This window comes from Scylla paramamosain, chromosome 23 (assembly GCF_035594125.1).
Source record: "Scylla paramamosain isolate STU-SP2022 chromosome 23, ASM3559412v1, whole genome shotgun sequence".
Taxonomy (NCBI): Eukaryota; Metazoa; Arthropoda; class Malacostraca; order Decapoda; family Portunidae; genus Scylla; species Scylla paramamosain.
Genome location: NC_087173.1, coordinates 114893 through 132428, shown reverse-complemented (window position 1 = coordinate 132428; position 17536 = coordinate 114893). Strand labels below are relative to the sequence as shown.

At 38.3% G+C, this 17536-nt stretch overlaps 1 protein-coding gene and 1 long non-coding RNA gene across 12 annotated transcripts in view; one reads left to right on the top strand and one right to left on the bottom strand.

Moving 5' to 3' along the window:
* LOC135111971 (circumsporozoite protein-like) overlaps positions 1 to 17536 on the bottom strand; it is a 175442-nt gene that overhangs the window by 77565 nt on the left and 80341 nt on the right. The window lies entirely within an intron of this gene.
* LOC135112451 (uncharacterized) lies at positions 12205 to 15930 on the top strand. The gene is made up of 4 exons (XR_010274393.1): positions 12205 to 13370; positions 14812 to 14980; positions 15163 to 15307; positions 15772 to 15930. It is a non-coding gene; the product is annotated as an uncharacterized LOC135112451 (long non-coding RNA).

Sequence of the window (17536 nt, the reverse complement as noted above, 5' to 3'; positions counted from 1 at the left end):
AGTAGTAGTAGTAGAAGTAGTAACTGTAGTAGTTGCTAATTTTGTTGTTGTTGTTGTTGTGGAAGGAAGGAAAAAGCAGCAATACCAACAAGAGCAGCAAGATCAGCGACGGCAACAGCAGCACCAGCAGCAGCAGCAGCAGATTTAGTGTAATAATCTCCAACAGATAAAACACGCGGTGAGAAGTAACACGAGGCATCCTGGACAAACACCTGTCCACCTCGGCCCTGCAAGATAGAGAAAATGCATTTATAGTTGTTCAAGTGTCCAGCTTAGGTTACAGAGGCGTAGGTTAAGTCAGCCTGGTTGCATGGTGCACACCAGGATGCATGATATTTTTCAAATGTTACCCAGAATTGTTGGGTACATGGAAGTGTACATGACATGACCAGTGTCATGAGGAAGGAGAAGTAAGTTGCCATACTGCTTAGTATGAAAAGATATAAATTGTGATTAAAGTATTACAAATTCATGTATTATGTTGGTATATTACAGTACACTCAAACGCAACCCGCGCCTCATGTGTTTGAGATGTGGCGTTTTAAGACTACAGAAAAAAAAGTCAAATATTCATGTAATTCTTTTGTAATCAGTTGTCCAAGGCTCAAGTGTACATAAATGTATTAAATTTATTTAATTTAAAGGGTGGATGGATTTAGAAAAGGTGGAAATACTGAAAAAAAATAATAACATTGAATAAATTATGAGAAAAGAAATATTACGTAGTAGTAAGACAGTCTTCTGCAGGAGAAGAAAAAGAAGAAGGAATAGGAGGAATAATACAGCAACATTCTCGCATGCATTGTTGAAGTTGAAGTGTGGATGTCTGAAGCAGCAGCCTTGCCTGGCACTTTCACAGTCAGTCCCCTGAGTTAGCGTAGTTTCCTTTCAAGGAACTCTGTTTTATTTCTCTCTCTAAACACAGCCCATCACAGGTCGAACTTTGCCTGGCGCCAACGGAGATTTGACCAGTCGTAGTTTACATATATATGTTTCTTCCTCTGATGGCGGTGACGCTGCTGCTTCTTCCTCTGAGAGCAGTGGTGGCAGTTCTTTTTCTCTGCTTCTTTTTCTTGATTTCTTCCTCTGATGGCGGTAATGCTGCTGCTGCTGTTGCTGCTGCTGCTGCTTCTTCTTCCTCTGATGGCGTTGCTTCCTCTTCTTGTTCTAAGACAGTCAGTTTGATGGTCTGAGTTGGTAGGTGGTAGGGTAGACAGAGTGGAGAAAGTAGGAGGTGCTGCACACTCACCTCCCCTGCTCCCCAGTCATAATTCAAGTCAGGTTGGTGGAAGACTGGGAAGGGTAGGGAGGTGCTGCACACTCACCTCCCATGCTCCCCAGGTTACATTTGTAACATCTGTCAGGTTGGTTATTTTTGGAGTTGCCAGGGTCAGTCAGTCAAGCCCAGGGAAGTGCTACGCACTCACCTTGCCAAGATCAGAGTGGTAGATTTGGAGCTGGTAGGATGAGTCACATTGGTGGTGGAAGTCAAACTGGGAGACTGGGAAGGGTAGGGAGGTGCTGCACACTCACCTCCCATGCTCCCCACGGTCAGTCAATTTGGTGGTCTGTTGCCAGATTAGAGTAAGATTTGTAAGTCAGTCAGGATGGTTGTTTTTAGAGTTGCCAGGGTCAGTCAGGCTGGTGGTAGGGAAGTGCTACGCACTCACCTACCCTGGACAGGGTAAGATGTAGGGATGTAGGGATCAGAGTCACAGTGTCAGAGAGTTGCTCTTAGAAGTTGCCAGGATGAGTAAGGTCAAACTGGGAGACTGGGAAGTGTAGGGAGGTGCTGCACACTCACCTCACATGCTCCCCAGGGCCAGTCAGTTTGGTGATTACATATCTGTAAATCAGGCAGGTTGTTTGTTTTTTTGAGCTGCCAGGGTCCGTCAGTCAGGGTCAGACAAGGGAAGTGCTACGCACTCACCTTGCCAAGATCAGAGGGGTGGTGGTGGTGGTGGTCTGTACAGTTGGAGTTGCTCTTTGGAGTTGGTAGGATGAGTCAGATTGATGGGAGACTGGGAAGGGTAGGGAGGTGCTGCACACTCACCTCCCGTGCTTCCCAGGGTCAGTCAGTATGGTGGGTCTTTAGAGTTGCCAGGATGAGTCACGGGAAGTGCTACGCACTCACCTTGCCAGGATCAGTTGCCAGGGTGGGGAGTACTGGAGTACTGGTGGTGGTCTGTACAGTTGGAGTTGCCAGAATGAGTCAGATTGTTGGTCAAAGTCAAACTGGGAGACTGGGAAGGGTAGGGAGGTGCTGCACACTCACCTCCCGTGCTTCACAGGTGGGGTGGTGGTCTTTGGAGTTGTCAGGATCAGTCAGGTTGGTATTGATTTATTTTTATTATTTATTGTTGATTGCCGGAGGGAGTAGGATTTTTTTGGTTTTTACTTTATTTATTTTTTGTTAATTTAATTTAATTTATTTATTTAATTTTATTTTCTATTTATTTTATTGTTTTTTTTTCTTTATACTTATATATATTTTATTCTTTTTGGTGTGGTAGTCCGTAGACTTGGGGAGAGAAGGGAAGTGCTGTGCACTCACCTCTCTTGCTCTCCCGAGGTCCGAGGTGGTAGGGAGGTTTTTATTTTTACTTTATTCATTTATTTACTTATTTGCTTTATTTATTTATTTTATTTTATTTTATTTATTTACTTATTTATCTAATTTTTTTTTTGCGTGGAAGGTTGGGAGAGAAGGGAACTGCTATGCACTCACCTTAATTTTTATTTATTTTTTTTTCTATCTTTTGCCTGGTAGGTTGGGAGAGAAGGGAAGTGCTATGCACTCACCTTTATGTTTTTTTTATTTATTTTTTCCTGTTAGGTGGAGAGAAGGGAACTGCTATGCACTTACCTTTATTTTTATTTATTTATTTATTTTTCTTTTTTTATTTTTTTTTTGTTTTTATTATTTTTTTGCCTGGTAGTCCGTAGACTTGCCAGGGTTAGGTAGGGGAGAGAAGGGAAGCGCTGTGCACTCACCTCCCTTGCTCTCCCGGGGGCGGTAAGGCGGTGCCTTCCTCCCCTGGGGAGGGGTAGGGAGGTGCTGCGCACTCACCTCCCCTCCTCCCCGTGGGCAGCTCCATCACCGTACCTGTGTGTTTGAGGCACACATGGTGATGGAGGGATGCTCTTTGAAGGTTTTTGTGAGTTCCGAGAGGGGGGTTCGAACCTACGCGCCCCTCACTTCCCTCACGCCAAACTCCAAGTGCATCACTCTACCCACTGGGCCACGAGGGCCCTTTTTCTTTTTTTTAAAGTTGGTCTATTTCCCCATCTTCCCCATCTTTTTTGTAAAGTTGGTCTATTTCCCCATCTAATGTTCACGCCAGTATGTATTAAAGAATTATGATGTGAATTAATTTCATTACGTTATTTATTTATTTCATTTTCTATGGGATATGACCGCTGGCATCCCACACACACTGGGTTCCCAAGACTGTCACTACGCCATGAAACCCCAACGGTAAACAAGAAATATTTGAACACATGATTTCCCCTCCAGTGTTCATGCAGCACCAAAAGTTCAATAAGAAAAACTGCTGCTGATTCTAAAGTGAGCGTTCATGCCCACAGTGATAATTAGATAATTGTTGACTTGTGGGAGTATGTCGTGGAGTGCAAATAGCAGTAGGTGAGATCAGAGAACTTTACAGAGGCGAGCATTCCTTGTGTCTGGAGCCGCCTCCTGGAACCCTCCCCTGTGCTGCACCACCACCACCATCACCAACAACAATAACAACAACACAACATTACACCTGTCCATCCTGCAGCACGAGAATGACTCAGCCCAGAGAACCACGGATTGCTTTATTCGTAATTCACGTCCACTCTCAACATAGACATCAATCAAATTATGTCATTGAAAAAGCTGGTGAAGCACTCACTTCTTCACACAGGCTTTACTACCTCTCAGCAGGATAAAAGCCTGGGAGAAACTGGGAGGAAGGGCGGCGTCGGGAGGGATTAAGAGAGAGAGGGTAGGGGGACCAGCGGAGGCTGCAAGTGTGTTTATGCTTCATAGGTATAAAAAAAAAGAGTACTGCATGAAAAAGAAGAAAGACCTGTGCCCCTCCCACCCCTGCTCCCCGCGAGAGGCGATACGTAGTGAAGTGGTACTGTTGTTGTTGTTGTTATTATTATTATTATTATTATTATTATTATTATTATTATTATTATTATTATTATTATATATTATTATATATTATAATCATTATTACTATTATTATTACCATTATAATTATCACCATTACCGTCATCATCGTCACCAGCACCATCATTGTAGTGTAGCGGGTTTGTGTCCTTTTATTTCCGTGTGGCATCTTGTAAGTTGTAAGTTTTGATAGTTCAGTATTTGTAACGATGGAGACCTTGTTTTTTTCTTTATTTTTTTATGCACTGCACGGTGTCATTGGCATTTACATCTATATTTTCTACTGTTTTTTTTTTTTTCTCTCTTACTTATGTACTGAATCTATTTGTTTTGCAGAAAAAAAAAGTCCAAACAGCAACAGACCAAGAGGTTCTTACAAGTCTGTTTGGGTGACTATTCTACTCTATTAGTGGTAGATAGAGAAAGGATAGCACAGAAGAAGGGTCCTTCCATCCCCCACCCCCTATCCCTCCAGGCAAGGCTCACCTGAGAAAGGAAATGGTACCATGTTGTATAGAAATAAAAAACAACATGGAATGTGAGAGGAAACTAAGAAAGAGAGGACGACTACTTCTACCACATACAATCTACATGCCAGCACGGACAGTACGGAGTGAACGTGTTCGTTATTCAGACATGAACAATGACAACCGGGAATTAGTGTCTACATACTTGTCAAGACAGGTTTTCAATGAGTGTACAGTACCTGAGTTAACGACGCTTGATGGAACACAATTTCACATATTTATGACACGATTGAAGTAAAATGTTTGGCTTCATTTGTTTGAAATCGCTTACCTATTATTTGCTATTGTTTCTTGTAACATTAGACATGTTGAGTCTTAGGAAGAATTCGGGTCTCATATTTGTGAAACCCTTAAAAGTTTAGTAAAGCAATATCAGATCCCCTCTTAGTCTGCGTTTGGATAGGGAGAATAGATCTCGTTCTTTAAGACGTTCCTTGTAGGGTTAATTGCGAAGCTTTCAAGTAATTTTCGTTACTCTACTTCGTATTGTCTTTTTTTCTGATTTCTCAATATTCATTCTGTAGTAGGATGACAAAAACTGTACATTGTATTCAAGATGAATGCGTACAAGTGAGTTGTACAAAGCCAGATTTTTTTATTTATTTTTTTTTTCAGATTTGAAGGTGAAAGATCTTCTTAATGAAAACTATTAATTTATTAGCAATTTCAATGACTTCGGTACAGTGTTTGCTTGGTTTAAGATCTGCTGTCACTAAAACTCCCAGATCTTTCTCAGGATCCAAACTATTGATGGGGGGATTACTTTTGAAAATTTTCCAGCAGATTGCTATTTCCTATATTCAATACGTGGCATTTATCAAAATCAAAGTTATAAGCCACGTTTCACACCATTCAATGAGAGTGTATACATCATTTTGCAAAATTTGACGTTGGTTTGGTGTCAGTCTTGTTAGCAATTTTAGTATCTGTCAATTTTGACAGTTTACTTCTGATTCCTTCGTCTATGTCATTGATATATATTATGAAGAGGATCGGTCCTAAGATTGAACACTGAGGAACGCCTCTACTTATATCAATCTAATTTGAAGAATTATCGTTTGTGGTGACCCCCATACCACAATATATATTGTACTGTCAAAAAAAAAAAAAAAAGAAAAGACGAAAGAAAACAAAATAAGGAAAAGAAAGAAGTGAAGATAAAATAAGTCACAAGAAAGTAGAAATGGAATGTTTATAGTGATTGATGTGTTGCTGATATCATGTGTGTTTTTCTCACTGAACATTAATGGCGCCGACTGAATATTTGTTGTGTTTGTGCATGTGATATTGTCTGTGTTTTGCACGATGATTGCGTTGATCAGTGAATATGTTGAAGAGATATAAGGTAACACCTAATAACTTTGAATGATTTAAAGATGAATGCGAGTGAGAAATTTTGAGTTGTAAGAAATGCAAATAATTAGTAGTTATTAATTAAAATATGAAAATGTTTGTGAGTTTTACTGTACCATTTATAAACCAATTCCTTGCAATATCTCAGAACACGACACGTTAATTCAGTATGTCTGTCTGTCTGTCTGTCTCTCTGTCTGTCTGTCTATTTTCCTAATCTATTTTCTACTTACTGAACTGTTTATCTACCCATCTATTTATATTTATATCTAATTAAATACTTATTCATTTATTCATCTATCTATCAATCTATCTATCCATCCATCTGTCCATCTATATATCTATTTATCAGCCAGTCGATCTATTTAACCATTTACCCATCCAGCCATCTATCTATAACTCTACCTGTTCAACCAGATACCTATTCATTAATCAATTCGTCAGACCAACAACACATTTCTCTATCTGCGCCTGAACATACTCACCGATCCATCTCCCCGTTCACCGCCACTGTACCGAGATAATGCACCCTCAATACACTCCTATACTCGGCGGCGGCTAGGCAACGCTATTTCGACATGTTCCACTAAGCATCCCTCCAGTCCCTCCCACAGCTCCCTGCTTATAAGGGGAGACCAGGCCCTGCTAATACTACGGGACTGGAGGAGGAGGGGGATGAAGAGGAGGGGCGTCTATTGCAAGCATTATGTCGGCAAAAGGAAGGATGGAAAGTAAGTGAGAGAGGATGAAGGATGGTGGAGCGAGGGAAGAGAAGAAAGGAATTCCTGAAAATCGGAGAAGTTGAGAGTTAGGTGTGATGTTGTTGTTAGTGGTGGTGGTGGTGGTGAGGGACGGGAGATTAATTAGGAATAATTAGTGGTGGCGGGGGTGATGTATGGGACAGAATCGTGGTGGAGTGGAGTGTAAGCTGTGGTGATGGTGACGGTGATGGTGATGTTGTGGTGACGAGGATGAGCTTGTGCGTGAATGATTACTGATTAGTGATGACAGGTTAATAGAGCGTCAGTTTATATTAACAGCCACTGGACATGATACATTACGGACAGCTGGTGTGCAGTGGAGGGAGCGTGTTATTATCATAGTCTCCAGATCACTTATTAGAGTCTAGAATAGATCATAAGGCTAACAATTTGGTTACAGTTTACAATACCACTTAATTTCCGCATGGTAAAGAGTGGATGGAAAAGAGAGTTAAATCAGGTTGGTTCATTTAGTTAGGAAGGTGTCTTGATACTCGTCTCTTATAGCAACTCAAGTCAATCGGAGGTGAGTAAACATATATGATCAGTTCAAGTCATAACAAGTTTGGGAAGTTAGATAAAAATCAGGGAGAATTACGGAGTTTAACTGGGAAAGGGATCAAAGAGTGAAGAGGCCAGTCAACTCTCGCACTATTAAAGAGAAAACAAGGGCTGAAAGTAAGTGAAAAGCCTAGTTGTATCAGAGCGTGTGTTTCATGAGCAGGGCTGAACTGTAGCGTTTGGATTGCTTTGTATTCATGGTGAGGGGAATCACACCAGGGGCGGGATGTGATACGTTAATAGGAGTGTTTGTATGCATAATAAAGTGACACAATAATGGATATGGAACGTGCCACATTGATTGCTTTGCATTCATTTTAAAGGGAAATCATGCCACCAATGAAATGTAACACGTTATTTGGAATTTTTTCCATGAAAAGAACCGTAGTAAGGCAGTTCAAGGAAGCACTAAGTGATAGTCAGATGACACTTGATCATAAAAGTAAATGAATACCTAACTCAACGCACAGAAAAAGAAAAAAAAGTACAGAAATTTTAAAGAACACATGCTTCTCTCTGACGAGCATCACTCGCAAGACCTGCATTACATTCAGTCCCGAAGAGTTCTCAAGAGCCCTTTTAAATTATTTGACTCTTCCACATGAAACAATCACACTGGAGAAATGGTTCTCAACTGGTGGTCCACAGTGACTCTTTAGGGTGGTCCACAGGATGCCTACTGTATTTGCTGATAAAAATTAAATGGAAAATTCAGGATGAACAATTTTGATCAAAATATATAACTACTATTATTACATTTCTATTTAAGAGAACCATTGACAGTCTAAGTTGTAGCTGTTAGGTAATACTTCGAGTCACTTCTAAGTTTAATCTACAACGAATGTTCAAGATTCACGCCGCCATCCGGGACTAGGGCCTGAGAACATACTCGTACTATACGCGTCAAGGTGACGAGCCATCCTGTTCATTTCTGTCAGCTTCCACGCGGCTACACGAGTCGTCAAGTGCTGTGGACCACCGTGCCTGTGGCCACTGGCCACCGAACTGCAGTGTTCATTAGTTGTATTAAAACAATTTTGTCTCTGCCTGTGGGCGCACAAATTACCTCAGAATGTTACGTCACAATGAATAAGACAAGTGAAAAAGCTTTCTTTCTCTTAAGTTTGAATACCGTCTTTTCGGAAATATTGATTTTTTTTTTATTTTATTTTGTGCAATAAGAAAGGAAAACTTGTGCAATTTTGAGAAGAGTGAAAAAATCTACAATTCACCCTAAGGAGGAGGAACAGAGAAATTACGAACTCTACCACCACCACCACCACCACATCCTCCTCCTCCTGTTCCTCCTTTTTTTTTTATTTTCCTTAGGAATAATGATAAAATCTCACTTCATTCTTTCCAATCAAAATGCAGTCAGTTTTCCCCACACTGCACGATGGTTTTCCCACGCCAGCACAAGCACAAGGACGTGTCAGTTTGGCAGAAGTTATACACTGCTCTAGCTTACTTTACTAAATGGTAGTTAATCTAAATTTATTCCAAAGCGATATGTAAAGACCTGTGGGAGTGTTTCTGTTTTGGTTATCCATTGTAATCACATGTAATCCTCATTTTCTTCGTCCGCATTCTCCTATTATTGATCAACTTTGTGATTTTAAGTACTAGAGGTCAAAGTTGCAGGGGATAACCTGTGTATGCAGCCTCTAAAGGGAAGGCACACAAACCCAGTGACCGAAGCTGTGGCCTGATTGACTGCCGCCTCCCTGGAAAGCGCAACGCAAGGATGCTGCACCACCCCTCAACAACCAAACTGTGCCTTCACCTGCGCTACGCACACACCACATCACACAACTATCATGCATTTACACTCTCCCTCACAAACAAAAGTAGACAGACCACAACTCTTTCCCTCACTATTCTCTCAAGTTCTATGTGGTTTTTCTATACCACGTGGTATCAATTCCTATATCTTGTCAGCTTCTGCTGGAGGGATTGGTGGGGAGGAACCTTCTGTACTATCCTGTATCTCCCAATAATAGTTAATGTAGAATAATTATCCAAACAGCCTCGTCAATACCTCAAGGTTTGGTCTTCCGTTGCATTCCTTTGTATTCCTCTGGAGAGAGAGAGAGAGAGAGAGAGAGAGAGAGAGAGAGAGAGAGAGAGAGAGAGAGAGAGAGAGAGAGAGAGAGAGAGAGAGAGAGAGAGAGAGAGAGAGAGAGAGGACATCGTTGAATAAAAAAGTTTTGTATAAATCAAGATATGAAAAAGGAATATAAAATGGTAAGCTTTTTTTTCGCCTAGGGGCACACATAGAACACACTTGTCAAGTTAAGTGAACATAAAGTGGAAATGCTGAAGATAAACAAAATAATGGAGGAACACTGAACCTTTCACGAGAATGGAACTGTTGATATTACTGGGATTTTTATTTATTTTTTCTAGTGTACATCATTATCCCAGACTACATCACCACAACTACATCATTCCGTCACACCGTAAAGGGAGAGACTATAGTGGTGATGATGTCACTGTATTTATGCTCTACAAGCTGCATCACTTTAACAAACTTTAGGCGCTGTATCATTACAAACACAACTCATCACCCACAGCAGAGTACCACACTAACATCCGACATTACCTCACCCTCCTGAGCCAATAACCTGCAGGGAGTGCCACAGCCCCGCCAGGCTACATAGAATACAAGCAATCACCCTGAGAGCGCACCCCGTCACGTGGCTCACTCTAATAGAAGCTTACAGTGTAGGGAAGCTGCCTCTGAGCGTCACATAATCCTGCACGCCATCCAGACCACGCTACGCTACGCCTCCTCCTCCTCCTCCCTCTCCTCCTGCTCCTCCTCCTCCTCCTCCTCCTTGTCCCCGCCCGACCACTTGCCTACCTCTTTTACATACAAACTGCACGCCCCACGCGGCGCATGCAAACACTAGCCCGTCGCCGTACATTTGGCCGTTTGCTCTCCTCTCGACACCCACACCCATGCACGTCACTGAGAGAGAGAGAGAGAGAGAGAGAGAGAGAGAGAGAGAGAGAAATATTCATGGCAAAAAGTAAATTCTTTCATACAAATGCACCACATTAAGCGCCTCCATCGTAAGACTGTATCTTACATCTGTAAGATGTATCAGACTGTATCAGATCAGTAAGATGTAAGACTGTAGCGGGGCAGTAAACACGTGAAGTCTATGGAGAAGGCAGGGCGTGTTTCACTTGCTGGTCTTGCCTCTCACTTTTTTAAAATACGTTTTCTTTTTGTCTTTTCTTTTTTTTTTCCTTGCGTGGATTGACAAGGTGTGGAATAATAGTAAGAAAACATAATTAATAGAAAAACTGAATTGGTGTCACTCCAGCTGATAATCCTGCTCTTTACTACTGCTACTACTACTACTACTATTACTACTACTACTATTACTACTACTACTACTACTACTACTACTACTACTACTACTACTACTACTACTACTATTACTACTACTACTACTACTACTACTACTACTACTACTACTACTGCTACTACTACTACTACTACTACTGTTATTAACATTAACACCTATTACATCTCAGGAAAGCTTTTATTTTTCTCCAACCCTTTATGCTTCTTAAAAACATGGAGCTGCATTTGGAAATAAAAATTCAAATAGCCGAACACAAAAATCAATTAGATGCAAAAGATATTGGACGGCTCAACTTGAAACACTGCATTAAACAATGCAATGCATGTTTAATTTAGAGTCAGTATAAAATGGTAGTCTAACATTTGCATATAGCCACTACTTATACTCACACTCTCATATCTTCTTGGCGAATGGCAAACAGAGGAACAAAAAAATATCTTTTCAGTTGTCACTTCCATACACACAGACAAAAAAAGAGAAAAGATAAAAAGAAAATCAATAATAAAAAATCTAAATATGTTTCAGGAAGTGCCTCAATACTCTTAAAACTAGTCACAGGAAAGGGAAAAAAAAACAGAAATAGACAGAGAATTCCAGAGTTTACTAATGAAGGGGATGTAAGAATGAAGAAAATGCTTGACTCCTGGACTACTGAAAGGGAACCTAATAAAAGTGAAAGTCTTGCGTAGCGTCAGCGTGGGGAAGGAGAGACGCATGCTGATGTCAAATTCAGAAGAGCAGTAACCAAAGAAATAACATAACAAGACAAACTTCCCCCATTTTTTTTCCATCTTCATATACTTGTGTGCATTTTTTGTAGCATATCAGTGTATTTGCCATGGTAAGCTCAGTAGGTATGAAATGTTCTCTAGGGTATGCATTAATTCATCCATTTATTTATTTATTTATTTATTCACTTATTTATTATCTATTTACTTCATACATTCATACATACATACTTCATACATGTATTCTACTTTTCATTACCAAATCATATTGAGAGGCACTTTTGTGACTCACTGTTTCCTTTACATTGAGAAATTACTTGTTTATTACAGTACAGTATAAAGCAAGTGTCTGCAGTGAGTCAGACACTTTGTCAAGCAGCCTTACCTTACATGCACATGGAATAACATAGGCAAGCATGACAGCCTTCACTTAAATGTAAACCTAAAAATGGAGGGACGTACACTGCACTACAAAAACTGCTCCGTCCCCGTCACTCACCGGTAAATTGTGAGTGTGTCAGGAGGAGCAGGAAAAAGCCAGTCTACATCATCTGGCTGCGAGGAAAGAAAAACGTCCCGTCTCTGCTGCATCCGACAACACAAACACAAAATCAGAGGACCGTGTTAAAACCTAAAAACAAAGAGAAAAACATAGTGTTTCTTCACCAATAACGAAACAAAGTCCGGACTGCTGTTGCTTGTGCTCCTGCTGCTGCCATAGTGTGTGTGTGTGTGTGTGTGTGTGTGTGTGTGCAAAAGTCTTACTCGTTAGGTGTCTTTAAGGGAACTTTCTTACTACACTGTACAAAATAATTGTTGTTTTTACAGTATTTTTCCCATAAATACTGACAGGAAATAGCTGTAACCAAAGTTTACAAATCCGACCGTTGTATGTGACATGCAATTTGGTTGTGATGTCTTGAATTTCTTGGCTCAGTCCTTGTTAACATTTAACAGGCAATGTTGAGTGTGTGCCGAGACACCATAAGCCTCCATATTATCTAAATAATATTTTATCGAGATAGAATTAAATACAGATAAACACTGTAAATCAAAGCAACAGGGTGTCTGTAAATGTTGCATTTTTTCTTCGTTGCTAAGCGGTTGTCTTCAATATTATTCTTCATTAAATACTTGGAATGTAATACTTATTCATTGCTGTTATACCAATAGCCTTAAAAACATACTTTAAATGTTTTTTTTTTTTTCTATATTATTTGTCATGTGCATTGTTTATTGCGACACGTGGCACTGTTACTGAAAACTTGTCATGTAGCGCCTTTGTATGTCGATGTGCATTTATCGTATACAAATATTTTCACTTAAAGTGATGATGAAAATTATTCATAATGAAATGAAAAGCTCAAACGTTCTATATAATATTTCGGTGACGCAAGGTTACTTCGACCTAGTAACTTCAGTAACCAGAAGATGGAATATTCTACTCTGGGGAGACATGCAAGGTAAGAAATATATTTTGTTATCTCAGTTCAAACATTTAGTAGTATGAAATTTTGAGGAAGTATGATGAGAAAAATAATAAAAGCATAGGAGTAGTTACATGCACATCGAGATTTCCAACTGTTGAACCACCAATTTTTCTGTTTATGAATACGAGGTGCCTGCCAAATGCCAGTACGAGACCAGTAGCTACACCTTTTTTATCCTGCACTGAGTGAGACCCAGGCCTGTACTTTCATCAAGCTTGATACTGTCAGCTTACTGCACTTCTGGGACACTAGAGGCTAAGTTGACGCTGTTGTTAAGACTGAACTATACAGCCTCAACAAAAACATCACCAAGGGCACAGCTAGCCAGTATTCTACCTACCTACCTCCTAAGGTCCTAAGGCCTAAAGGCCTTCCATCCAACAACATTCCTGGTCTCCTCTCTCGCATGTAAGTGACAATTCAATGGTTGGTTAATCTCAGCTTGTAAGCCATGTCATTATTAAGTGTGTTTATTTGTGCATGATGTATACATTTTTTTTACCTACCTAATATAAATCATGTTTATGCAGGAAGTCATTGGTAAATTAAATAATTAACTAAACTCATCTGCACTCTTAGTTTGGTTAGTTTGATTATATACCTATGTTAAATTATGCTGGTTTGGCTTGGTTAGGTTAGTTAGGTCAGTCTAATTTGGTTTGGTTTGGTTATGATGGTTAGTTTCATTAGTTTGTTAGGTTGATTACCTAGGTTAAGTGGTAATCTGTTACATCCGGCTGGTGGGCACAGATGAGTGGAAGACTGATGAATGAGTGAAAATGTAGTGGAGTTTGTTCCATGAGTCCACTACCACTTTTAGAAAAAAAGTATGTTTCTTAAGTGTTGTAATAATCTCTGAATACCTGAAGGGCAAGCACAGTTAAGTACTAATGATTTTTTAGTAATTACTTTTGTGTCATGGATTCAGAGTCTTCATGTCCTCTCTGTAATCATGTATCAAGGTCAGTGAAAAATTGTGTAAATCATTGCCTGTTGCATTTAAATCAATACAGAAGAGTTATCAAATGCCCATTAAGGGATTCCAAATGGACACTTTCATCATATGCAGGGCTAAAGGCTCATATATACCAAGACCATCAAGAATGTAGGTCAAAAAGTGATGAAAAATTGTTGATCTTAAGTCTCCATTTGAAATTACAGTGTAAAACTCTTTTGTGCCAACAAGTTTATGATAAAAATGAAGGATTTATTAAAGCATTTGAGACAGCACATTGATGATGGCACCAGGATTCAGTGCCCCTTTAATCAGTGCTCCAAAATGTTCTCAAAGACAACCACATTTAAATCACACTTAAGTAGGCATCACACATATCAAACAGTTAAGGACTTGCCAACTGAAATGGTCTACTCATCAAATTCAGACCTCTGTGATGACTTGTCACCAAGTTAGGAGGTATCCAGTACAACAAGAAATGACATTTATGACTTGGAAGGGACTAGCTTATCATTTATATACATATGTAACCAAAGGAGGTGTAATATTACAACCAGGAGCAGTGTAAATAATTGTAATTTTCTTATCATTTTACCTTTGATAAAGTTATTAATTGGTTCCTTTGTGCTTAATAAACAGGAAGGGGATGTGTGGGTATTTGTTATAAAAATTATGAGAGAGAAGTATCTTGTGGTCCATAAAAATTATGTTACCATTATTATTACCTGGTCTTTTGTGGAAAAAGCTTTAGGAAGAGGAGGTAAAATATCTACTGCAGTTCTGCCACAAGCATTGATTGGTGAGAAAGGGGTGAAGATGCTAGAGACAAGTCATGAAATCCTGACCAGGTGGCTATGTTATTTTTATTTATTTATTTATTTTTAATACTTTCAGGAGAATCAAGGTTTACTACAACAAGATATATGCTGTCAATTGATGGTGTTGTTGTCACTGAGCATATTGCCACATTTACCACTGGCCTAGCTATGCTGTTGGCCTCCTATTACAACTTTAATATAAGGTACCCCATGGATTCTGCATCAACACTCGAGTTCATTCAAAGGTAATTCATATATATATATATATATATATATATATATATATATATATATATATATATATATATATATATATATATATATATATATATATATATATATATATATATATATATAAACATATAGATAAATCTGTCCAGAACACCTCCAGTGTACCTCCATAGTACATTACCTTCCATCACTACAGATGTTTTGCTGGTATCAATCCCAAATGGGGGAGCAAGATAGAAGTAAAAAAAAACATTGCAAAAGGCACTCTGAAGTCCATCCGAAGGTCCTGTCCCTGATTAATGGTATTGCTGATGTAGACTGGAGGAGCTAAATCCCACCAGGTAATGTTTATTACTTATGAAAACATTGCTTTATCATTATGGAGATTAATCATTATTTTCTTTTAAGAAATCTTGGAACACTTATATTGGGTTTTTGTTAAGTGAAAAATAAGCTTCCAGGAAGTCACATGTATTACAGTGTCTTATTTACCATTTCATTTTACCTCACAAATAATTAATTTGTTTGATTACTAATTTTATTAGAGATGCTATGAGTGTGTTATGACGGTTAGATTGCTTTAATGTGCTTGTGCCAGGAAAAAAGGGGCTGGTCATCCCTATTTGGAAACTTAGTGGGCCATCATTTATTTAATTTATTTATTACCACTGACTTCAGTAGAAATAAACAATTTGCCCTGTAGTATATACCTTACTGTTTATATGAAGTACTTGTATTGTGCGTTCAAGACTGAAGACAACAATGCAACTTTTGTATCATGTTTTCATTATCTTAACTATTGCAGATGCTGTCAGCCACTAGAGGGGAGGAAACTAGAATTGTGATACACAAGTGGATGAAACTTCTCTTCCAGTCTTGGTGATGTACTTAAATAATGCTCTTTTTTTAATGATGTGTCAATGACAATTATAATGGTGATGCTGTAAAGGTGATGTACTTAAATGCCTAGGTTCATTATATATATATATATATATATATATATATATATATATATATATATATATATATATATATATATATATATATATATATATATATATATATATTTTTTTTTTTTTTTTTTTTTTTTTCTGGAATGCTCTTAATAATGGTGTAATGATTATAAAGGTGATGATGATGATGATGTCAAGTTTTCTCCATGCAAGTATAATGATGATTATAATGGTGGTGATGATGATGATAATGCAAGTTTTCTCCATGATTGGTGATGTAAATTAAATACCTAGGTTCAAATTTTTTCTGGAATGCTTTTTTTTATTTGTCTATGTAATGATTATAATGGTGATGATGATGCTGATGATGTAAAGTTCTCTCCATGCTGGTTGATGTATAGTTAAATGCCTAGGTTCATTATGATTTTTTTTTTTCTTAAATTCTCTTTTAATGAAGTGTAATGATGATGATTATGTAAAGTTCTCTCCATGCTTGGTGATGTAGTGAAATGCTTAGATTCACTGTTATTTTTATTTATTTATTTATTATTTTTTAGGAATGCTCTTTAATGAAGTGTCAAGTAATTGATTTAATTGTATAGTGTAGTTTTGTGGAAATATTTTTTGCAAGTTTGTCTAATGTATGTTTAGTTTTAAAAATGTGCTCAGGTAATTTCTCCCTTTACCTCATTTTTATTTTGAGGCCTCTTATCTAGTTCATCTTTTACATGAGAATATGAGGAAAATGTAGGTTGTCCATGCCCTAACCCGATGTGCTGTTGGATACATTGTGTTAAATAAAATCTTTCTCCTATGAATTGTCTCACCTTTATAATTTTTCCATGGGCAGTAGGACAGGATACAAGTTCCCATGTTTATTATTACTAATGCTGTGCTTTAACTAAAAGGATGTTTGTTTTTTTTCTTTTTTTTTATTATTATTTTTTTTTTTTTTCAGCTTGGTTATCAGATTCCTTACACATATCAGTCCTTGCATTCCTTCTGTGTTTCTCTCATAAACACATACAGTTTAAATAATACCTTGCTTATTTTCCCAAGAATGTTTCAGATACTGGAAGCAGTTAACTTATTTTCATATACTTTGGTTCAGGTGAAGTGATTTCCCACCGACGTAATTAAATATTTTTGTACATAATCAGGTAGATGTGTGATATACTCAAGATCTGTTCATATAGAAAAGAATATTTAATATTCATAAAAAAAAGTCCTCAAAGTGCCCTAATAAATATATGTTCTACTGAGTCAATTATGATTTTAGTATTTATTTACTTAAATTGTTATTAAATGTAAAAAATGTCACGAGTACTGAATAGTCGCATTTCCATCGCTCCAATATCCAGACTGTCGGTATCCAGACTCGTCATTATCCAAACAAGTGTCTGATTGGCTATCGTGACAGTAAGAGTTGCTATCTGGAGGGTAAGGGTCACTATTCAGACAGTAAGTCATTATCCGGATGTTTTACAGTCATTTATATCCCTATCCAGATGTTGCACTCTCCGGATGGGCCTTTGGATAATAACTAGGATGGATATTGGAAAGTTTACAGCATTTTACTGCTGTAATTAAAACATTGCTGTTGATTCAGGATATAAC